The following is a 25,120-nucleotide window of genomic DNA, read 5'->3' on the forward strand; positions in this document are numbered from 1 at the left end:
CAGAAGGCTGGAGATTTCCCAGCGTGAACTGGAGTCCAACCTCGCTTCTACCTTCTGGAAAACGGAGCGAGGGATGCTTTCCTTCCCCACGGCAATGCCCCGCCACAGGGCTCCGGGCTCTGGTGCCAGCCCGGCGAGTGCCGGCACACACGCAGCACCCGGCGCATCGCTGCCCCGCGTGGGAACTTGCCCGTGAGGGGCAAGTGAGTTCCCCGCTGAGTTCCCCGCTGCAAGTGAGTTCCCCGTGAGTTCCCCGCTGCAAAAAACCTTGGTGAAGCCGAGCAGAGGTGTCGGCTTCGCCCACCACCCCACGCCCGGCGGTGTGCCCGGTGCCCCGGCCGGGCTTTGCCGAGCCTGGGAGCGGGGCGCGCCCGGGCGGGTCCCCGCGGTCTCCGCCGCCCGCCCCGCCTGCGCGGCCCGTGGGAACGGGTCCGGGTGCCGGAGGCGGCGGGGAGGGCTGGGACGGGGCCCTGGCCAGGGGTTTCTCTCTCCCCCACCCCCCTCCTCCCCTCGCCGCCGGTTCCCGTGAGGCTGCAAGTGCCGCCGCGGCAGCTGGGGGGCCGGCGGGGGATGCTGCCGCCGCCCTGCCCAGCGCCGGAGTAAGGGCAGGCGCTGGTGGCGGCAGGAGCAGCCCCGGCGGAGGGACGAGGTGAGCGGGGAGCGGGGGCAAGGGGGCGGGTGAGCGCCCGGCAGCGGGGCCGGGGCGGGCAGCGTTGCCGCCGGGAGCAGCCCGCCCTTGCTGGGGGCTGGGGGCGCACGGGGAAGGGACGGGGCGCAGCCCGCGGGGTCTGCTCCGTGCCCGGGAGGGGGGAGCCCGCAGGGCAGCGCAGCGCCGGGCTTGGGCTTTGGGGATGCAGGAGAGCGGAGGAGCAGCGGGGTGGGGGAGCGAGTCGGGGGCGACGGGGAGCGAGGGGCATCCCCGGCTGACTGAGCCCGGCCGGCAGTGCCGGATGCAGACGTAACTTTTCGGAGGGACCCCCTCCGCCTCCCCTCCCCAAATCTGGGACAGGGTGGCTTGTGGTACAGCTACGATCAGGCAAAAGGAGAGATCGCCGTAGAGCTCAGAGGTGTTTTCTCTGGCTGAAGTTATCTAGAAATAATATTGAGGCGAAGAACCGTGATTCATAACAAAACTTTGAAGACAGGTCGTTTTACTGAAATCACACATGGTGGGGAAAAAAAATTGCCTCAGGTTGTCCCGATAGAAAACAGCTAATGGTGATACTGTGTATACCGAATCATAAGTCTTGTTTGAGGAACTCCAAACACTACTCAAAACAAATGTTACCGTACATCTGAAGAGATTTCAAAAAACTTAAGAGTCTTTCCTTAAAACCTTCATTCTTACTTTTGTGGATGTGGGATATGATCTTTAGAATTCCTTTGATACATTTAATCGTTTGAAATGTTTCCGTTTTTGATGATGTTTTTCCAACCTGAAACAGATGGCCCAATATGTGCAGACCTGCTCACTGTCAGGTTCTGCCCCCCAAAACCTGCCTCTGCGTGCTTACTGCACAAACTAGAATTAACCCTGCTGAACAACCCAGGCTGCAGTCAGAGGAGCAGGAGACATAACGGACAAGCCAGTAACCCTACATATCCCAGCAGCACCAGTGTGATGCTCCTGTTCTGTCATGGGTGTGGAGGAGAGTGGCTTTGCATCTGCAGCCTTCCCTGATTTCTCAGTTTGGGTTGTGTCTCTATCACAGTCAGGACTTTTTTTGCCAGCTACTCGAGTTTCACCACCTGGTGTAAATGTAAAGAGGATGTGCTGGGAGGGGCGAGGTCAGGGGAATATTAGTGAGGCATTGCTAAAGCTAATTCCCAGACAGTGTAGTGTCCCTGAAAGTGTTTATGCTAATAGTGGGAATTATAGTCCATAACTCCTGTTCTTGATTTAGGCTGGGGCTGGGCAGCTGTGGACTCTTCCCTCTCTGTCCTGCCTTTCTGCAGTCTCACCAAACTGCATTACTAAGCTCTCCTTTCAATGAGAAATGCAAGTTCCAGCCCATGGGACAGGATCCAGTTCTGCTCCCAGTGAATTTTCTGGGATGTGGTCATTGGTCTCAGTGTTGTGGTGTCTGTATCCATACATCTTTTTTAGTTGTGAGAGGGGAAAAAATATGGTTAGGATGATTATTAAGAATATTTTTGCCAAGGTGTACTGAATGGCAGTAAAGGGATCTGATGCCTGTTCAGAGGAAACATTTGAAGTCACCTACATATTTCCTAGGGTGAGCCCAACTTTGTGTAAAGTGTGTGTTGGATCTCATCACAGTGTTTGACACCGAACTGTCCACCTATAATTTTTTCTAAGGTTAGTGGCGGAATGGGTGGCATCCAGGCAAAATTTTGGCATTGTTCTCAAAGCAGCAGTGGAGTGATATTGATGGAGAAGATTGTTTAGTTACTTTCCACACTAAATTTTAAGGCTCAGTGGAAGATTCCAGGTCTGTCAGTCTGACATGCTTTGCACCATTCTCAAAAATAAATGCTTTCTTGATATTAGATTACTTTGTTAGAATTATCTTCTGAAATATAAGCAAAAATGTCAAATGAGACAGTAAAAGCTTTTCAGTATGCTCCCATTCCATCTGCATGTGTACTGGTGGCTGCAAACTACCTCTTCTGCATAAGTTGATGGACTTTCTCAGTCACTTATTAACTGCAAGAGTGAGGAATGCTTTACCTGCACTAATTTGTGCCAAGGATTGCAAGAACATTATTAATACTCAAAGTAGATTGAGGAGGGCATTGACAGAGTGGTAGCTCTAGTATCAAAACCTTCTCTTCTGATGTATCAGGGCTAATTCCATATGAACACATTTTATTCAGTTGAGAAAGTTAGGATGACTGAATTGCTCAGCTCACAAAATATGAGAGATTGTAATCTTTTCATGTGTATGTGAAACGCAAGTGAGAGTAATATGATCTAGTGACTTAATTCTAAAGACAATTCCAGAACTTGTTCTGGGTTTGGACACTGACCTTGAGCAAACTATTTCCTTTCAGTTTTCCTGTTTCAAAAGTGGGGTTAGGGACAGCATTTTATGTGGTCTTGTTAGAAACATCTCATCTAGAAATAGGGTTTTTTAAAGCACAATGGAATTTCCATGCCAAAAACTCTGTATTGTTTCAAAGCCTAATTACCATATGGGAACATGAAAGCAAAGGGAAGTTTCAGAATTTTCTGGTCCTTTTTCCCAGCCTGTTGATGAGGTTTCAATTGACTGCTGTGATGCATAGGATCATGTGACTGCTTTGGTTTTGCATTCTTCAAGTGGATCTTACAACTAGGTCCCCTGTATAACTAGCTTTACTGATCAAAATCCTGTTTGCAATTGGAGAGAAAACTTCATGCTACTTAACTTGATACTTTCTAATCATCTGTAGTTAGCTTGGGGCACTTGGCATTGACGTATTAACTTATTTCTGCATACAATTCATTGCACTGATGCTGAGTACTTTGGTGGACAAGATGCTGAACACCTGGGTGAGTGTATGATATGGGTATGGTAGTTAGTAAGTACCTGGGTTGTTGGGTTTTTGAAAAATGTGTGGCTGGGGTGGGAGGAGGCTTTGGGTTTGTTTTTGTTGTTGTTTTGTTGTCTTGTTTTTAACACAAGTGTGACATTGTAGATACAGTCCTGCAGCATTCTCTTATGCAGAGAGTAAGGGCCATTGTGCTGTGTCCTAAGTCTGGAAGTAGATTTGAACCATTGCTCCCCAGGACTTCTCAAAGTGTAAGTACTCATGGTTATGGTGGCACTTCACATGCTAAGAGTGTCCATTCCAGCACCCACCATTTTGCTGCATTGCATTGGGAATGGGAACTTGTGGTGGCAGATAAAAAGAGAAGAAGAAAAGAAAGCCAGAGAAAAGAAAGAAGGAAGGAAGAGAAAAGAGACAGGAGCAAGGGTAGCAGTAATTCTAGCAAAGAGAACATTTTCCAGTGAGCAATTCTAAATGTGATGTAAAAAATAACAACTGAAAGTTTTATTTTACTACACAGAGCCCAGATTCTTCCTTTGATCTCTGTGCAAGCTTCCTTTTGGCATCTGTGGGAGATCAGTGGAAAGAGGGGAGTGTGTAGTCTTGAATTTATGATGCAGCCCATGAACAGTCATGAAACATAATTCAGCCCTCTCCAAAAATGAATACATTGCTGTGAGTCAGCTAGGAAGGTACACTGATGGTCCTGGAATAAAAAATAAAACTAAAAAAGAAACTCAGTCTCTTCAGAGACATCTCACCACCAAAATAATAGATAAGCCATCTGAATATACTGCTCAGTGCAACTAAAATGTTGGCATCTGTTGAAATTAGTTCACTATCTCTGCTACTGTCTGCAAGAATTCCTTTGCATGCTTGATTTGTGTAATAGTGTACACAAATAGACTATTTTTGAGATTTTTACTGGTAGTCAGCATCTAGAAACACAGTTACTTCAGCTTAATAAGGTAGGAATGCATTAAATGGCCCATAATGAGTAACAAGAAATTCTCTACACTTCCTTAAATTACAGGATCTGCAAATTTTACTTTATTCTTAGTTTAGATTGTTAGTAAATTTTAATAGTTGCACTTAAAACTTGCAATTAGCAATATATGAGGATTAAGAGATATTAACAGATGCACCAAGTACTCTGAGCAAACCAAATATACAAGAATTCATATAACTCTAGTCAGTTGACTTCAAATGTTAATCATGAATAATCAAAGAACGTTTCTACTTATCTGCAGAAAGTTTGCTCTAAGAAAGTTTGCATCAGGTTTGACACCTGATGCTTCTGTTTCTCTATTGTGCCGCTAATATACTTGAACGCTTGATATTTTGAGTTAAAATATTGGGAAACTAAGTTCTTTAGGATCCTTTACATACCTCTTATGAGAAATGGAACATTCAGGAGCAACCCAAAGCAAAGTCTAACATTAAATTGTTGGTGTAAATCACCTCTTCTGTAAAAAGCCCTCCCCACTTTCTGCTTTCAGTCTGCAAGTCCTTCTAGCACCATGATACTGCTCAGAGCAGTGTGCTGGGTTTTGCAAGCAGCAGGGCTGCTGACATGTTGCTGTTACCATTACTTCTCTCAGGAGGGCATGTCAGAAACCAGAATACTCGTCTATAACGTGCTCTGCAAACAGAAAAAGAGCTGGTCCTTGTTATAAAGTGCTGAGATTGTCCCTGGCAGATTAGGTTAAGGAGATGAAAGACATTTCATCTTTTCATTTCCTGTCATCATCTCTTCAAGGCAGAGTTTAACAGATATAGTCCTTTCCTCCAAGAAGTACCAAATAAACTGCATTTTCTGCTTTCTGTTCTCTGTGCTTTGTTTTCATTTTGCAACATTGCTTGAAATGGTGACATTCATTCCCCACTTCTGTTTTTCCATCCTTTGTCTTACCAGTGGCATGACACCATTAATTAAGCATTTGTTTGAGAAGTTGCTTTGTTTGAGAATTGCCTGTGCAAAAGGAGCACCACTGAAGACAAGCTGTTGGAGGCATGTAGTATTATGGAGGGATTTCCTCCAGCCCCATTACTCCTAGCTCCTCTAGCACCAACTGGAAGCACGAGCAGGTGATGGAGATGGGAGCAACTGACTGTCTCAGTGAATGTGCAGCAGATCTGTGCCTCTTACACTAGCTTTTAGTGTCAAAGTGTTCAGCAAATTTAGAAGGTCTTCAGGAGCATCCACTCATGGCTGTATTCACATGGTCCATTGCACACAGATCTCCACAGAGGCAAGGCAGAAAGAGAGCATGGGCTTTGGTGGTGATGGGGTTCACCAGTGAAGTTACAGACTGGGGACAGAGGTAACAGATTTCGTGTTCACCAACATTACTTAAATTCATCTTTGAGAAGCCTGAGATGATGTAGATCTTGCAGACAATTTCATCAACACCCCTCCCTCTTCCCAAAAATGTTCAGGGTCCCTTAAAATACACAGTGACTGTCATTTTAGATGCACAACAGTACACTGCCTAGCCCACAGCTGCTGTCTCCTGGAAGGGTAAGGATCTTCTGTAAGTTTGGTGTTATGTCTGCCAGGCTGGTGCAGTTTTCTCTGATATTCTAACAGCACACTGTGTAGGCAGGTTTAAGTATCCAAAACAGTGTCTCAGTAGTTGATGCTTTTGGCAGGGATTGCCTTCTTATTCCAATCTTATTTTCACCTCTCACCTCATTGCTGTCACACAGAATGCACATTTCTGCTCTGTTCTTTGGCCTCACTTGAGAATTGTTGGAAGCTCTATGGGTCTACACGCACCACATGCAGTCCACTATGGTAGCTGTTTTCAAGGTGAACTGCTTAGCTGCATGCATTTTTGAATATTTTGAACATTGTTCAACTGGTATTTGTAAGGAACTTCTGACTAACCCTGAGTGAGCCAGCCATCCAAGCCCTGCAATTCTAAACTAGTTTTCAGATCTATCTTTCTTTGTTTAAATTTTACAACATATTCTACCTTTAGCCTTTGAGGAGGAATTTAACTAAACCATATCCAGTCTACACCAAGCAGTACACTCACTCTATGCCATGCACTGGGGCAGCTTGCTCAGATGTTGTTCTCTCTACACAAGGGTTTTGAAAGTATTTTGAATAATGGAAGTAGTTCCTTCCAGGAGACTTCATATGAGAAAGGCAACAGTTCTCAAAGGACAACTAAGGACAACTAACCTACATCACATTTAAGACTTCATATTCATATACTTTGCAAGACTGTCATATTCTTGCATAAATGATAAAACATCAAATGCTGCTGATGAATTTTCTCCATTTAGTAGCCTTCAGTCTAGGGAAAAAGCATAGATTTATAAACCAAGATGTAATGCTAAATCTTCCACTGCTTTTATTATGATTCCAGGCAACCTGCCTACAGTCCTTATCTTATCATAGGAAGACAACTGTAATTCTTCTGTTTTATGAACTAGAGATTGAAGGGGCTGGATCTAGTTAGTGAATGACAACCTGGATACAAAGTTGGTTTCTAAACAACAGAAATAGTTTCTACCCATTGCACCACAACATCCTTTAAATACATCACTCTATATGTTACCCTTGTCTAAAACATTGTAATAAGGACAGAAACATTAATAGCAACAGTGATGCGTGAATCTATAGGTGAATGTAAGGCATGAATTTTTGATATGATTTAGACTTATGTCTTCAATAAATACACCAATAAGAGATTCTGCTGCTTTTACTTCCCAGGACAGTGTTAGGTTGAGTAATTGTACCAGCTAGCAAAGGTAAACTGCTGCTTCCATTTCTTGGAAGGCTTGTTTGCACATTTAATGGTCTCTGATGTATCATGTCCATTTTCATGGACATTTGCATACCTACACCTCTGAAAAGCTATCAGACAGGAATCTCTGCTTAATCTTAAAGAGAAGCCTTTGCCTTCCTCTCTCCACAGTTAGATCAGAGCATGTACTTTGAATATGCTGCCTCAGAGCTTTCAGTTTGAGAACTTTGAGCAGAGTCTCTCTATGAAGTGGTGCAGGAGGCATAGCATCAATGTGTTAGCATGCAGAGAAGATATCTTTACCATCCAGGGCTAGGCAGCATCTGAGTGATACTTTGAGGGTGGAAAAATTTCTGTGCCTGAAGTGGGTAACAAGTATCTCAGGAACATTTGAGCATTTGAGCTTCAGTTCTTTGGTATTAATAACTGAAATTGCTTCCTCTTCTGGACTGTCTGCAACATTTACTGTATTTGTTTCACTGTACTTATCTGTTGACATTTTGATCCACAACCATGAGAGCTAGAAGTGTTTAATTTAACTGGAAATTGTGATTCAAGTTAAAACACCTGGTTCCTGATCAACAAAGTCATAGGTACATTCTTGCTGAGTTCGTGCTCTGACCATAGATGTATCTGTAGCTCTATGTCTGGAATCTCATACAGGCAGAGTCTATCAACTTTTATTGGAAAGTGCCAGAATGAAGCAGAGTAAGTCTATGGGGTTGCTTTGCTGTAGCTATTGTTGTTGCTTTCATAAAGTTTATTTAAGTTTTCATTTGGGGCGAGGAAGTATTTTATGAGGGAAGAGCAACAAATATTGGGCGCAAGGTACTCTGAATGGGGAGGAGTTTAATACAACTAGAAATACTGATACATTCTGGTGAGGGTCATGGATGAAATATATGGGGAGAAGAGGTACAGAGGTTCTCCATGTTGTTGGACACCTTCCATGTAATGATATAGCTGAAAGAATTTAGGTAGGGGCCTGGATCTAGCCAGATTTCAGTACTTGTCAAACTGGAATTGCTCTGGTTGAATTCAGATGTCTGACATTATGTCTACAGTGCTGAACAAGGTAGCTGGGCAGAGTAGTGTGATGAGAGGTCCTGCAGTGGTAGTTCTAAAACCAGCAGTAGCGAGAGGGTCTGGAGCAGCTGTGGAATCCTGAAAAGAAGCATCCATGGGGTGGGAGTTGAGGTAGGCACACCACCGGCACTGCCCGCTCTCTTACAGACCTGCCCAAGTGAAATGTGAAAAGAACTTTGTACCTTTCGTGGCTATGGGAGTGTGAGGGGTCACTGAGGTAAAACTAAGGACTGCAAGCCTGAGTGCTCCCCGTTTGCTATTTGTGTAAGGATATCACACTTTTTTTGTATTTAATATGTTGTTCCTTTCTCTCCTAATAAACTGTTCCTTGCTCTGTACATCAGCACATTATTTGTAGGATTAGACTTACTGCCTCTTAATGACTCTGAGGAGTAACACTTAGTTGCCATGGTTCTAGGTGAGGACTTGAGTTGGTGATGGCTGCATTTGACAACATTTTTTAAGAACCTGTGGGGTGGTGACAGTGCCTGGCAAATGACACTAAAGATCCAAAGCCACAATATTAAAAGCCATAGTTTAGGTACTGACATACTCTCCTCTGAATGACATCCTGGGAGAAGAGACTATTGACAAAGATTATTATTGTGGAACAGATTATTTTAATGCCACTATATCAAAGTAATTTAAAGATTTTGTTCTGAAATGTCTTCTTCCTGAAAGTTTTATGGTTTTGCCAAATTCTCTCTCACGTAAGCAATACTGTGATATCTTTACCGTTTGCGATTTTGAGAGTGAAATTTTATTCTGGGATGTGATTTCTAATAGTCCCATTTTCTTATTCAATACATCTGTTGCCATATTTATCAAGGTGAGAGCTGCACTTACAAAAAAAAAAAAACACATCTTGAGCGCTGTGGTTTCTATTAGCATTGCAAAACTAGCAGAGCTGACACAACTATTTGTACCCTCTCTCTTCATTAACATTGCCTAGAAAATTACTGACTTTTAAGGGGCAGTTGTAACACCAGACAGGAGAATATGGAAGAGCATAAGTGACACTGAGGGCACAATTTGTTCTAACAACTTGTTGTTGTTGTTAACAATTTGCAGACTGGAAGGTAATCTTGGAGCAATGACCATTAAAAATAATAATATATTGCAAATTATGAAGTGAATGCACTCGCACACAATACATGGAATATTAAGATTTTGTTTTTATCATAGCTTTTTAAAACAGCCCTACATTATGTGGCCTTGTCTGAAAGCTCTCCTCGTAGTAAATCACAGCATATTTAAATAGCTGCCTCAGAAACAAGAAGGTATGGCTGAATTGATCCAGGATTTGAACATAAAATTCTAGACAGTAAAAACCATTGACAATGGCTTGGCATCCAATATTGTCTTTCATTAAAAGATCTGAAAAAGTTTTTAAAAATGTATAATTACAGCATAATGGGTTTCCATTTTGTATTAAGGATTATCAAAATATAAAAAATATACAACAATAATTTTCAGATCTCTATTGTTGGGTACTCGTGTTCATATTATGATTCATGTTATTGGTCTAAATATGGGTTTAGATGGCAGTTTGCATTCGAGTTTGAAAGTGGTCTGATTTCCAGGCCCAAAGATGAGAGAGTTTTCCGTGAGCATATAAAACATTTAAAAACCTATTTTATTTATTTTTGCCCACTGATATCTATGCTCTTAAATTTCTTTTTTGCTTTAAATAATTTGTCTTTACTTCAGTTTGTAGTCGCCAGCTAACAAAGCCCTATCATGCTTAAGCTAATAATGTAGCATCTTCTTGAGAAGCAAAGCAACTAGTAAAGTTATTCAGGCAACATTACAGCAACAATAACAAGGAAGGAAAAAGGACATAATTATTGGTTAAGCGTCTAACAAAGCAGTGCCGTTATGTACCCAACAATGCACATTTCCTCCTAGGTTAAGTATTTTAGGTGAGCAAGAGTTCATATCCAGTTGGAGAAAGGGATTATGAGATACATATCTCTTACTTAAAGAAACAGTTTCACTAATAGAGTTGACAGTGGGGTTAGGTAACTCATGCTCTAATCTTTTTCTTTTGGTACTGTGGACTGATAGAAGTCAAAGATGAACACAGTGACCCTAAGGGATCTCTCTGCTTTGCCTATGTACTTTGTTTAAATTTAAGTGCTCTCATGTTAATATTTTGGCACTTTTCATCCAAAAATTTGTGGATTACAGTTTTAAGTTGTTTCTAAAATTTAGAGACCAATCTCCTGAGTACCTGCTAACTCGCTTAACTTTTTCTGTAATTAGAGAAAATACACGTGGGAGTTAAAGATAACCTTCCCCCAGTGGTACTCAGTTGTTAAAAACCCTGTCGGAATCATGGGCAACTGAGTGATGCAGAGTGATCCTGTAGTTACACAGCAGCATGCAGGGCTGAAGCTGGCCTCCCTGTTTGTTACTGGATTTGGGGAAATGCAAAGATGTCATAAAGTTATTTCTGTTTCACCCCATCCCGTCTGGCCTTATGCCAAGAACAGCTTGGAGAATCTGGGCATGACTTGTACAGCAACATTTACTTACGTGTAATTGTTTGTTGCAGCTCATAGTTCCTCCTCAGTTAAATGTTTAACCTACAGGTTGTAACAGATGCCGAGATTCATTGCTTTCCACTATCTTTATTTTTCATTAATAAAGTAATAAAATAATTTTATACACGTATTGTGTAGATCTTAAAAAGGTAAAAAATAAATCTGTCTTCCACTGCTTACTTAGTTTGCAAGTCCTGACAGTTTGTTGGAGTCCTGACATCTGTTTATCCCGGTGCATGTTTACAGTGCAGCTTAAATGGTTTAGAATAATCATTATATGAAAAAAATACATAGATTTCCTCACTCTGAACAAAATGTATAACTATATCAAATGGCAGGTCTTGTCCTAACTCTGATTCAATATACCTCTATTTTTCCTATGACTGAAGAAACAGAAAGATCTTGTGTTTCTTCTGCAGATTGTTAAATGAATTATCCTACAACCATTTCTTCCAAAAAATTCTGCACGCTCCAAGATGCTACAGTGATACATACAAAATGATAATAACAGCTGCTTGACATGATATTATTCTAGGAATACTGTATGAGTGCATAAATAAAAATTACATGATAATGCAAATCTCATCTAGTTGAAAAATGAAACAATGGACAAATAGATATGTACAGACTTTAGCTCATGCTGTGGGGCTGAGCTAGCTAATTTTTCAGTTCAGTTCTAGTTCAGGTGCTGCCATGACAGAAGTTGTTTCAGCTCGTTTAAACAAAAAGGCAAAATAATCATTCAGGTTCAGCTTGGATTTGAAGAAAAGATCCTGCTCTTGCATCCTAATTCCAGGATCATTTAATCACACATAAGTAATCAGATTATTACTAATAGAATATAAGTAAAATTAATAGCAAATTTTGAAATTTTAATTAACTTTACACAGATTTAATACTTATTTATACATTTTTATCAGTAGTAAATTTCCTTTGCTGTTTTTCATGTATTATTCACTATTCCGTAGTCTTAAAATATTATTAGTTTAGAAGTTAGAAAACATGTATGCAACTAATGGATCCTTTCAAGGTTAAATGATACCAAGAGAAAGAAATTTTCTTATTTGTCTGAACGACCCTTTTGTATTCACAAAATAGAATAGAGCTTGAACCATGCTACTTCAACTTTGTCTTTACCTGCCTTTTGAGCATTTCAGGTAATCTATGTTATTTAAAAATTGGTATTAAAAATAATAATAAATAAATAAATAAAATATCTGTAACTATAATAATCATATGAATGCATTACATTGAACATGCTTTGAAAAATAGTTTAGAGATTATGCCAACTGGCACTGCAAGACTTGAGTGACAGAGACTGAACTCTCTTTTCAAAACTGACTCCAGGTCAGGCTTTTCAAGTCAGAGAATTGATGCTCTCTGGTGAGCAAATCAACACTTAGTTTTGTCTGGTTAACTGCTCATCAGTTTTTTTATCCTGAATTATAGATTTGCTACAGAACATATGAATGACCTGTTGAAAGGTTTGCAGGTAGCAATTAAGTTGGGAGCTACATAGATTGCCATGGAATAAGATGTCAAATAAAGAGGCTGGGATGCTCCGCCTCTCTGATGAGATTCAAGCTGTGTACTCTTTTAATCTACATTCTGGCTTTTGGTACTGTGCATTTTTCTCACTAGGATCCTGAATTTCCTATTGTCAGACCTTTTCAATATTGATAAATTTGGTTCAGACATCTTGCTGTGTGGTTTGACAAGTGGCAGACCACGTTTGAAGTTCATGCTTTGCAAGTGTATGTTCTTCAGTCTACTTTAAAAGCCTAGCTTTGGAGACTTCATCTGGGGGTCTGAGCAGTTCGCCAGCTTGTCTGGGTGTGTTCAAGAGCAAAATGGTAGATTACTATAGTCATGTGTGAACAGGGATAAGGGAGATTTGAGGTGTTTTCAGTGATACTCATCTGAAAGATGAATGAGGGCAGGATTTAACAGAAAATGAAATTATTTAAATTAAATCATGGAAACATAGAAGTTGTATCAGGAAGGTGGTGGGTTTTTTTGTTGTAGTTGTTTATTTGTTTTGTTTTGTTTTATTTTTGCAAATACACAGTATAGTTTGGGGTCAAAAAACAAAGACCCACTTCACAATTGAATTACAGTAATCTTAAGTTTGGGTGATTCAAGTCTTTCAGCCAAGTCAGCACCAAGCAGAGATGGCTGATCTCCAGAAACTGTGTGTTATAGACAAGTGTCCACCTCTCCAATTTCCATGTTTGTCCTGAGCAATGTTTCTGACATTTCTGGCTTAAAACTGGGAAAGGTCTTGTAATTCTTCTGACACTGAATGGAAAAATATCTTAAGTTCTGCCAGCATTCACTACATAGGGATTATTTATTTATTTATGACATAGCTTTGTTATAGGGGTGGCTGTCTTGTGGCTTTGAAACTGAATGACACCTACATGGTAAATAAATACATCTTGGACATGTGTAAGCCAAACTCCTGCCACTTTTCAGCAAGACTTAGATTCTCAAGGGTGAGATTTTTATACTTAATACCTAAACATTTGATTAGGAAGTTACTGGGCTTTTCAAACACACCTAATTATCTAGATCTTTCTGACTTCAGTTCCCAAGTCTGAGGACCCTTGTCTGGAGTGTCCATTGCAATGGCAAGTGATTGTGGTATGACATAAACAATTAGCATCTCTTTGATTAAACTGCAGTCCAATGTGTTCAGTGAGAGCACTGAATCTCCACTTCTCAGTTTCAGTTGTTATTTCCATGTCCTATCGTTATCAAACACTGTAACCATGTTTATTCAGCAACTTTTTTTTTTTTGGGGGGGGGGTGGGCAGAGAGGGGAGAAGGGGGGAGAAGTTGTTTCAGATATGTGTCTATATTTTACAGATGTTCTGGCTTAGGAAAAGTTGTACTACCTGCAATGATTGATCCATTTCAGTGTGTGTCAAATGTATTAATAGTAAAAAGCATTTAAACAGATGCCTCTCTCAAGACCAGAAATTCTGAAGGTGATAGACCTGTGTAACTATATGGGTTTGGCACCTGTATTCTTGCAAATGAGACATCAAAATTTACCCTAAAAACTACGTGGTTTAAAAGCTGCAGGTAAAGCTTAATTTGCATATTTTTACAGGGCTTATATGATGCTAACTTTATCCAACATGGCTATATCCCAGAAGACACAGCATATGTGATAGTCTTAGTAGTGAGGCCAAACCCAGGAACAGCTGATTGACAGGCAGAGACAGTGCTTCACTGCTGAGTTTACATGATTTTAAATACATAAATGTATTAATGAAACATTTGAGTATAAACATATGTTTATAAACTATAAATTCAGAAATATTAATCACACAAATCACACAAGTACATAAATAAGAATTGTGATGGTGTCTAATTGATAGTTCTTGGCAGAAGATATGGTAACAAAAAAACACGGTAAAGATAACTGAGTTAAAAATGGCTTACCTTTGAAATAGGAAAAAGAAGAGCTGAACTTGCATTTCTGGATTTCAGCAGTGTTCCTTATTTTTTGTCTCCTAAGTACAGTTTCAGCTTGGTCTGTTCCTGATGGTCTTACCATGTGCATAACAATATGTTTGTGAGCACTTTCCCATCTCCATCCTTCAGCCAGGATAGAAAGAAAAAGCAGTACACAGTGGATACGGTGTGACTGGTGTAAACTGGTGCAAAACTAAAGAACCAGAGAAAATATTTCTACCCAGGGATATAGCAGGCTTACAAAAGTGATTTATATATTTTTAAAATAATGACAAATAATCAGAGCTATAAGAATATTTATTGCTAATGATGAAACTTACTGGTAGAAATATGAAGTCCTTTTGCATCAGTGCTTCAGCAACTTAAAACTGTTGAAGATGAAGGTGAGACTTGAGGTGGAATGTTAATTATTGCAGCTCAGTGTATCTTGTTCTGAAATAACCAGCAATGATTTCTGCTGAAGAGAGGGTCCAGGCAAGTCATGTAGAGGTGTGGATCTATTTCTCTCTGTATCTGTATATAAATCTTGGTGCTCTTACTGGGAGCCTGATAATCAAAATGATATACTTTTATAATATTCCCCTCTTATTAATCTATCTCTAAGATAATATTCTTAGGATAACAGAAAACTTTTCTGTGTCTCCAGAAAACCCTTTGTGGCTTCCTATAAACTCTGAAGACACTCACTGTCCCTTGATACTGATGTTCCAGACAGAGCTATTAGTGCTGAGCCTCCAGACAGAGAAATTGAATTTACAGGCTCATTGTTTAAAGGCTTCAAAGAGCTGAAGGGATGGAGAGAGTCTGGCATGGAATAGTATACTTTTCCTGATTTCATTTTACATAAATTAAATAAACGTTTACAAATAAAATCATGAAAACATTTATTTTAATTAGGTGCATAAGCATTAGCTGTTCATTATATCCTCCCACTTGCACATTGTGGGGAAGAACCATTTGTCTTCCAGGAGTGTGGAGGTGAGGCAAGACTTCATTTAATGTTCATTAGGAAGTCATGGATCCTTGGAGAGAAACTATGAGAGGAATATACAGTGTTACTATCATTATAAGGTATATATAATAATATTCTCTTCCTTTATTCTACTGAGAAGCAATGATTCATTTTCAGTATAATCCATCCTCCACTGAAAAGGTCAAAGCTAATTGCTATCTCTCTATTTACTGTCTTGGGAAGCAGAAGTTTCTTTTGCTTCATCCAATACACAAGGAGTAAAAGACTGAGCGAGAAATCAAGCTGTCAAGAAACAGGGCATATACACTGGAAATCTTCCTGATAAAGTGTACCTCCTCCTAGTGTTTTCATAGCCATGTTTTTGTTGCTAATAACTTGAGCTCAGAAAGAGGTTATAAATGCTAATGTTAGATTTTTGTTCTCCTTGATTCATTGCAGAAACCAATTTGGGGGGGGGGGGGAGCTAGGTTTGCTTTGTTTGAAGTTGTTTCCTTCAGCTTTCCAAATATCAAGAGAAATGAGCATGCTGTCGTCTTAAGATTTAGGAGTAGCCTTGACATTTAATAATTAAAAGGTGATTGGGCAAGGTCTTTTGCAAAGCTCTTTAGCAGTGTTTTTTAGCAGTGTTTTCAGTCTTCAGCAGTGTTTTAGCAAACACAATTAAAAAATAAATAAATGGGAGAGGGTAACAATTTGATTAAAATTAGCTGCTCCAAGTCACTTTCTGGATGTTTGTTGCCTTGACTATTGTGATGGTACTTTTTCACTGTCTTGCTGGTATTTTCATAGAGTTTTCCAGATTGCAGAAATGCAGATTTGCTCAAGTGAATTTCTGTGGTACATCTTAGGTCTCTCTTTTCAATAGTGGGAAGGGGAATTATATGACCATTTTTCCATTGACAGGTTGATTTTAAGATTATTTCCCTTTGCTTTGTATCACATTAGCTTTTTTATCAAACTACAGATCTGGTAGACTTGGGCTTAGCAAAGGCACATTTTGAGTATTGAATGTAGAGTTAAAAAGCAAAGAAAATTGTACATTACTTTATTGAGAAGCCTCAGGAGGGTTAGAGAACGAGTTTTTCGGTGCTGCATTTGCACTTCCTGTTGCAAATGTAGTTAGCTCTCTTAAAAGTGAACTATAAATGAAATGACCTCTTGCTAATCTATATTTATTCTTCTTTTGAGGCTTTGTCTTTGTTCTGTTCAGTTTCTAAGTCAAAACAAAATATCACACCATTGCTAACACTGCAGGTTTAGCCTACTATCTGAAAATCAAGCTGGGCTTGTTCTGCTTCACTACAGTAGCACCCACAGCACAAGCACTCAGGATCTGGAATTTATCAGGGCTTTTTGTTTATGTTCAAGACAAGTATACACGTGACCTAGACTTCAACTTTTACAATGCTGACACTATAGGAAACACTTCCCTTGTCAGTAAATTGATATGTCAACATCAGTAGTTACAACACTTATAACCAGTGGCAACTTATTTCAGTTTCTCTGGTAACTTTTTTAGATACTCTAAAGCAGCTGCCTAAACAGCTGAAATGTGAAAGCTCCACTGAGGAGTTAATTCCTCAACAGCCGAAGTATAGACAATCTGCAGCATAATCCACTATCACATCATTCTCATTTCATGACAGTGATATGTATGGCACACACACTCTATATACATGTTGGCTTTCAAAAACGTTATGCTCTGAGGAGCTTGCAGCAAAACTGTCATGAGATAAGTACCCTTCCTTTACCCAGATGCTATGCATGTCCTTTGCTACACATATAATCACAATAAACAAGGCTGTGATCGCATCCCCTGAAAAAATGTGTTTGAATTCTTGAAGATCTTGTAAATCTATCAAATCTCTGGGTTTAAGTTTGTTGTTTGCATCTCCCTGTGGAAGTCTAGGGAGATAAGAAGAGAAAACAGTGACTTAGCTGCACTTGGGATTCTCGCCAGTCTTTGTGAGATGGAAAATTCCTTCCTAATTCCATATCTGACTTTAAATTTGACCCTCAGCATGTGAGCAAGATAGACCAACACACACACTTCAGAAAAGAAAGATTCTTTGTGTCCTAACAGGACACTGGTGCAACTTTTCCAACGTCCTAGTCTGGCTGCTGCCGATCAATGAAGCTTTGTCTTCCCTCAAACATCCTAGGGTGCGTGGGTAAATTGGGCATCAGAAAAAAGAGCTGTTCTCTACCTCCTTCAGGCCATCAACAGAAACCTTGAAACATGAGATTTGGTTGTAGTGTTCATCTCAGTGCAGAGTTACCAGAAAGATGAGTTTATGGAGCACAATTCAGAAAGCCACTGGTCACCATGGGAGAGTTGTAGTTTATATATTCCAATGTTAGTGATCATTTATACATGAAAATTATACTCTTCACTGCTAGCTTCACTTCACTGCTAGTGTTCTCAGTTTTTAGCAAAACCAGTTTTATTTTGCTATCTAGATGACTAGTTAAAAAATATTGAGTAGACTCAAAATGAGACTGATCTCCAACTGATCTCTATAGAAATGACCCCCCTCATTGATATAATGTCTTTAAAAAACCTTTGAGATTTCTCCATAAATTAGTTTTGAATCTTTCCGTTAATTGCAATTTTCAAATGCGTTTGCTCATATGCCTTGGAGAAGTCCATTTGGTACTCTACACAGTTGCATTTATCAAGCAGCTTCTCATAATAAAAATAGTATAGGGGGAGGTGGGGGACACAAGGCGATTCATGTTAATTTCAGTTTATCCTTTCTGATTTTTAGAAAGAATGCTAACTTAATTGATTTCATTATTGTATCCACATTGATATTGGGGTACAATGCCTAAAATTTCCTGGGCATTCCTTCTTTAGTAATTATTTAACACCTAGATACATTTGCAGTTCTCTGGCCCTTTGGAATTTTCCCCGTTTTCCATGAGATATTCAGTATCAACATCAGTGGTTCGAAGAACTCCTCATACAGTTTATGTAAGACTCCAGGCCTGTTGATTTGAAAACATTTAATTTTAGCAGATCTCATCTCACATCTCTTTTTATTATCTACAGTGAATTTTGTTGGGCTGAGGTAATATGGGATGATACATTCTCCAGCTTCATTCCAAGGACAATTTTGTCCTTGTGCAAAGGACAAAATGTTTATTGGATATTGCCACCTTTTCTGGATTGCCATTTATAGTTTTATCATCCACACCTAGCAATGGGCTCATGGCCAGTCTGAAGCTTTTTCTAATATTTATAAAAATATCTTTTTTCTCTCATAAGACTCTGTTAACTATTAGTATTTCCTTGATTTTATTAAGTTCCCTCATAAGTTCCCTGCATATTTTATCTTATAAATTGTTACTAACATGTACCTTCCCCTTTCTTCCATGCGGTAGATAAGTGTTTTACTGTTTTATTGCCATCTTCTAGCCCAGACAGCTTCTGGTTTAGTATAAATATTTTTGTGCTTAGAAGTGCATTTTTGGCTTGTGATTGGATACGCTTAGCACTTTATTTTACATTTCCCATTTGATTTTACACTACCAGTCAATTAGGCTAACAATCATCCTAAACTTTGGAATTTTGTCCTGTTTAAAGTTCCAAGTCTATATTTTGGAACCGGTCCTCTATTACAGATTGATGACACATTCTGCTTGCACGTGGTGACTCTAGCAACATTATTAGTACCTAGGCAATTGCCAGTTCAAGGCAAGCAGTTACACCATCTACTCCACCAGAAACACATTTGTGGCTGATCTATAGCTTTGACAGGGAAGTGTCTGCATTACCACAGGAGCCCTGGTAAACTTAACAGTCATTTTGTTACTGTACACTTGAAAGGTACAGCACATACTTTTTAGCAAGAGTACAGCCCTGATGACACAGTTTATTTCAAGTTAGCAAAGAAATTGTAATAAGAAGTAAATGATAAGAAAGCTTTCACTGAGGAGATGAGTAAAAAGTCATTAGGAATGATTCCAGCAAGATTCCAAAAGGAGGCAAAAGGTTGCCTAAAAATCCTTTTTTTTTTTTTTTTTCCTACCAACTGCTCATTCTTATTCTGTGCTGTTTGCTGTTGGATCACAGCATTTCTAAAACATCATCAATGAAGATGCATTCTGATCTTCAGGTTTATCTTTGGGTGGAGGAGAGCATGGGTCATTACCTGGTCTTGCAATTGTATCATTGCTGGAGAACAGACCCCTAAATGAAGGGGTGAGGTACCTTTTGAAGCTTAATAATGGGCTGTCTTTTGCCTCCCTCCAGTTCTTTTCCTGAGATTTCCAGAGGGCAGAGATAGCATTTCTTCCTTTTGGGGATTTATAGACTGCCATGAATAATTATAGGAGCAACTCAAGACCAAGCATTATGGTTCTTTTGTAGGGAGAAAAAACCTCCCAGGTGAGGGGAAAGTATGGCCAAGAAATGGTGAACAAACATTGATCCTTGTGGGTTCCTTCCAACTCAGATAGTCTATGATTCTATGATTTGTTTTATGATGTGAGCTCACAGAGAAGTCTGTATCTTTCACAGTGACTCCTGTCACCAGAATTGCCTTGTTTCCCCTCCCACGTAGCTAATGAAAGCACCCTACCAATGCTGAGAACCATTCAGAGATGGAGTGAAACTCCATGGATGGGGGCAGGGGTCAGGGGGAATTTGTGCCCATGGAAACCATTACCGGAAGTGAAATGCACGTCTAAGTCTGGCCCTGTCCTGGCATGCCTTCATTTGCTATGCTAACCCTGACAGCAGCACCACTAGTCAGCATAATTCCTTGTTATAAACAAAGATATATGCCTAAATATCTAGTCAAGGTAGGAAATGTGTTTGTTTTTACTTTTACTTTTCTATTCTATTCTTTTCTTTTCTGTTCTTTTTCCACTTGCTTAAATAAGCACCGCAGAGCTGTTTTTTTATCACGCTCCTGCTCCTGCATTTTTCCAACCCAATTAGGCCATTACCAGGGCTAAATGAGGCATGGAGCCTCCAAAAGTCACACCGTCGTCCCGGAGATGAAGCGCGTATAGCTGCAGAGTTGGCAGGCAGGTGAGGTGGCTGGGGCTCACTGGAGTGTGACCCTGACTGTTTTTGTGTTCCAGAAAGATCACCTTCAGAATGAGGTGGGGAGGGGAGAGGTCAAATTAAAATATTACTTTAAAAGAGCACTGTGCTCACTAGGGGTTGTGATGTTGTGGTCAAATGATGTGGCTGTGTTTGTTAGGGATGCACAGATGATCCTGCTTACCTCAGGCCTATGTAGATTCTTTGGGCCAAGGTACTCAAGGCCCAGTGGCTCCTTTGGCAGGAGTGCCAGCTCACAGTTCCCTGTCTACAGTCTCTTCTGATTTCTGAACAACATGGGGGAAAAAAAAGGGCTGTGAATGTGAAGATTGTGAAAGCCATCACATATCTTCCTGGGGTTCTGACATCAGTTTTCTCCTCACTGGTCAAGAGCCCCATCCCTGCCACAGCCTGCCCACAGGCCTGTAGTGCTCCTGAGCAATCCCACTGCGTAGGGGGATGATTGGTACAGCAGCCAGGCTCCAGCTTACAGTGTTTGGGTCATTCGTACTCTGCCAGCTTGTGCAGTAAAGCAGAGCATTCTTCAGCACTTTCCATGACACAAAAGACTAGATTTGCTTCTATCCCCAGGCTGCTGGGAATTTTTTGTGCTAGGTATGGAAAGGATGCAGAGGAAAGGGTCATCCGTCCTGCAATGATGCACTGATAATCCTTGCCAATCTTTCTTCAGTAATGAATTGGAAAAACTTATGTGTCTAATGAAAGGGGGAAAAGGTCTCCATTAGAAAAATAAGGAATGCAAACTCTAGCAATTAGACTCACCAAAGACAAGCTTGGGATCCCCTGCTTTATTTCAGAGAGGAACTCTGACAGAAAGGATGATGATTTTCTGTCCTATACTGTTTTAAACACATGTTTTTGTGTGCTGAAAAAAAAATAATACTTGCACTTTTATGCATTCCGTTTTTGTACAGAGAAGAGTGGATAAAGTCCTTAGCTCAAAATGCAGATTATTTTAGAATTTGAATATTTTCCCTTGTCCACAACTTCACCTCAGTTCTGCTGCCTTCACTCACACTGAGCAAGATGTTGATTATTTTATACTAGAACTGACTTATAGGGTTGATATTCACAAAACTGCTTAGGATATTAACCAACTGTTAACTTGTGGAGCTAGAAATATTTCTTGAGACACTAATGCTATAATTGTCTAGCACAGTATTGTTGAAGCATATATCACTGGGTACTGCAAGATCTCACACCAAATGAGGTATGAAGTCTCAGACCAAATGAGATGCTGCTTTGAATAAAGATGGCAATTTCTATAACTCTCATACATTACAGGGCAGAAAGCATGCATCTGTAGGGTTCAAAATTAATTCTGTAAATAATCTTTAGCAGAATATTGAAAAAATGTTTGAATTAGTCCTCCTCATCTTCTACAATTAATCATGGAAAGTTTCCTTGCAAACTTGTAAAAAATATAGTACATCCCTGCAAAGGGCAGGTGGAGCAATAGGGGAGAGCTATGCTGGGTGCTTGCACATTGCTGCTTTGGATTTGGTACTGCCAGTACTGGCTGCGTGTCATGGGTCTTTGTTATCTCATTGACATCTTTAGCAGGGAAGTGGAGCTCCACAGAACCAGCCAGCATTTCTTAGGTGAATGTAGTCATAGAAGATAAACAAGTCCTTGCATATCACTTTGATCTTCCAGTGCATTGCACATGAAAATAAGGGTTATTGGTCCTATTCAGGGATCAGCGTATGGTGTACAGTATTGTATTCCACCCTGTGCTACTGGTGCCATGAGACATGCTAGCACAAACCAGCTCTGCAGGGTTGAGTCAGCAAAGCCTGCTGTTCTCTTCCTGTAGGACTAGGGCAGGACATATGTCTGTCTGTGTCAGTCACTCACCTCTCCTCATGCCTACATTTCTATTGTTGATTTTCTTCTTTGCCTTCCACTGATCTGTGTTTAGTGAATTTCATGGGTTCAGCAGAACTTCTGTCCTTGTTAGAGTCCAGTATTTCTCATGAACTTACCAAGACTCTCTGCATATTGATCATACTTTCCTTTCCTGGGGGCCTTCTAGGTCCCTATTCACCCCTGCCTTCTTTAACGGGAAGAGGTTACACATAGTATACAGGCAAAAGAAATACAAAAATGGGAGAGTTTTTTGCTATCAGAATGAAAGGAGAGAAAAGAAAGCTGGAGAAGGAATAATTATTTGGTTTAAAAAATCATAACAAAGAGAAAATAGGCAATGGAAAAATGGGGAAAAAAAAAAAAAAAAAAAGACATCCTGGGACAGTAGAGAACTAGAAGTGTAAAGGAAAGAAAGTGTAAGGAAAAAAAAAAAAAGACTACGAAAAATCTAAAAGAATTTATTAATAAATCATACAGGACAATTATAAATTAAACCATCCAACAAAAAGAAAGTGTTTATTTGTTTTTAATAAGAGTATAAATGAGAATGAAGCAGCCAGCCAGGGGCTACTTTAGCTTCTGATTCAGCAGACCATTAAAGTACATGGTAAGCTTTTAGAATCTACTAAATTTCATTAAAGTCAATCTCACTAAAGTTGAGCACATACTTAAGTGTTTTTTCTGAATTGGATTTATGTTGAAATTGGCTCAGAATTACAGTTGTCCTTATTATTTGGTTCACTGAGGATTCTGCAGGGGAAAAAGTGGGATCAAAAATGTGTTTTGCTTCAGATTGAGAGTTCTTGTTTTTTTTTTAATCAAATAAAATTAAAGGAAATTACTAGGCAAAATATGTTTCTCCCTTGCAAGCAATTTCACAAAGTTGAATTGGGAAAAAAGTTCAGTTCTAAAATCTAATTTATATTTTTTTCCTAGAGGAAAGTCTGAATCAACCTTCATTCAGCTGATATTCAGTTTGACATTTGTCGGTTTCACATGGAGGAAGCACAGTTGCAAGAAATTTCTGAAATAATTTCTAGCCACTCTTACAAGTCAGGAAGAAAAGTCCCAGACAAGGAAAGTGATTGGAGTAAGGATACCCAGTAAGGAGAAAGAAGCAGGTATCATGTCAAAGACCCCTGCCCATGCCACCACTAGGAAAACATCACTTTTGACAAAGCCATACCAAGTTGTTATCAGAAATCTGTTATCCTACTTAATTTTAAAGTTGTACTTCACAGACAGATTGACATTTCTAGTAGCTTGCAACTAACGTCAATGTATCATAGGAAGTTTTGGAAAGAATTTTGCTGATACAACCCAGATTCTTCTCATATTTATTTAGATGATCCAAGCTTATTTTGCTCCTGCTATTTTTAAAGGAATGATCAAAAGCTGGTTGATTAACTCAGAAAAATACAGAAAGATACTTATATTTTTCCTTATTCTAGTGTTCTTATTCTATTATTTCATGTTCTCTGACATTTCATCTTGCTAACCAGAATATCTTACACTGGCCAGTCAGAAAGTGTGAGATCTCTTTTGAATGACGCTGCACTACATCATGTAATTTTAACTACTTACAGACCACTAACTACTTTGGCATCTCCTACACCACTCTCCAATTCTTTCCTGCCTCATGACATAGCATAGAAAGGAAACCATTTTAAAATGTCTAATCCTTTTGACCAATCCTTCTAACCAGTTATTTCCTAAGCAGTTGAAAGACAGAAAAAAATAAAAGATGGATGTAGGGTAGAAAGCATCCAAAACTTGATAACAAGGATATTTACTTCTTATTCTAAAACAGATTAAAGTAGCACAGTTTCAGAAATTATGTTCATGGATTGGCTTTTGTTCATATACAAGAACTGAGCTGAAGCTTCTTTTCATCTGCTTGTAGAGAAAAACATCTTAAGAAATGCCCTGATGCAAAGTGTATAACATAATTGTATTTTTTATGGGCATGCCTAGCAAGGAAGAAAGATTGTGCTAGAGGGATTGAGCCCTCTTCTCAACCCCAGACGTTTCTTTTAGGAAAGGAAGAAGATAGACTAAGATCTGAGAAAGATGGAGAAACTTCCAGTTACTTACGTAGTGTTGTTCTGTAGGACAGTGTTGGACTTTTTTCTGTGGGCTGTGAACACAATGCCCATTTACACTTCTGTATCTTCTAAGGACAACCCCAGAAAAGCTATTAACCCTGCAAATTAGGAATTAAGAGAAATTCAGTTGGGTGATACTTGCTGGCAAAGCTTAGATGCAGGAGAAAAGGCTTGCTTGAGATGCAGGACTGTATATATAATATGCAGAAATGTAAGAAACCCTGAAAAGCACACAGATTGAATGCCTGACTGTTTCACCTGCAGGCAAAAGTGTGAACTAAACAAATTTTGCAAAGAACATCTAGTGCCATCCCACAAAGTTGTAATGTCCTAATTCTGCAGAGCACCTGTCAGGCTTGCTTTTTCCATCTGTCCAGGATTGTCTAGTAACCTCCCAAAAACATGGGGTGGGGTAACAAAGTTGTCACTGGATTACACACTCTTTAGAATGGTTGGTGGGACTATCTTTAGAAAAAAAGAAAAGAAAAATTAGAGAGATAAAGATCATTAAAAAAAAAAACCTTAGTAAAATACTTTACCTCTCATTTTATGGTAACTTTTAAGGGTCCTAATCTCCCCTCTAAATGAAGACAAAAATCATAGAATTATTCAGGTTGGAAAAGACCTCTCAGATCGTCTAGGCCAACCCTTAGCCTTGTACTGACAAGTCCACCACTAAACCATGCTACAAAGTTCTACATCTACAAGTCTCGAAGGCCTCCAGGGATGGT

At 39.7% G+C, this 25,120-nt stretch overlaps 1 protein-coding gene across 1 annotated transcript in view; it reads left to right on the top strand.

Annotated features, from left to right (window-relative positions):
* The first annotated feature begins 413 nt into the window (after positions 1-413).
* Positions 414-25,120, top strand: part of CASR (calcium sensing receptor) — a 74,751-nt gene continuing 50,044 nt past the window's right edge. Inside the window, exon 1 of the mRNA XM_035569588.1 lies at positions 414-649. The gene's annotated coding sequence lies outside the window, so the exon portion shown is untranslated. The remainder of the gene's footprint in view (positions 650-25,120) is intronic.

Source organism: Cygnus atratus, chromosome 1 (assembly GCF_013377495.2).
Source record: "Cygnus atratus isolate AKBS03 ecotype Queensland, Australia chromosome 1, CAtr_DNAZoo_HiC_assembly, whole genome shotgun sequence".
In the NCBI taxonomy this organism is placed as follows: Eukaryota; Metazoa; Chordata; class Aves; order Anseriformes; family Anatidae; genus Cygnus; species Cygnus atratus.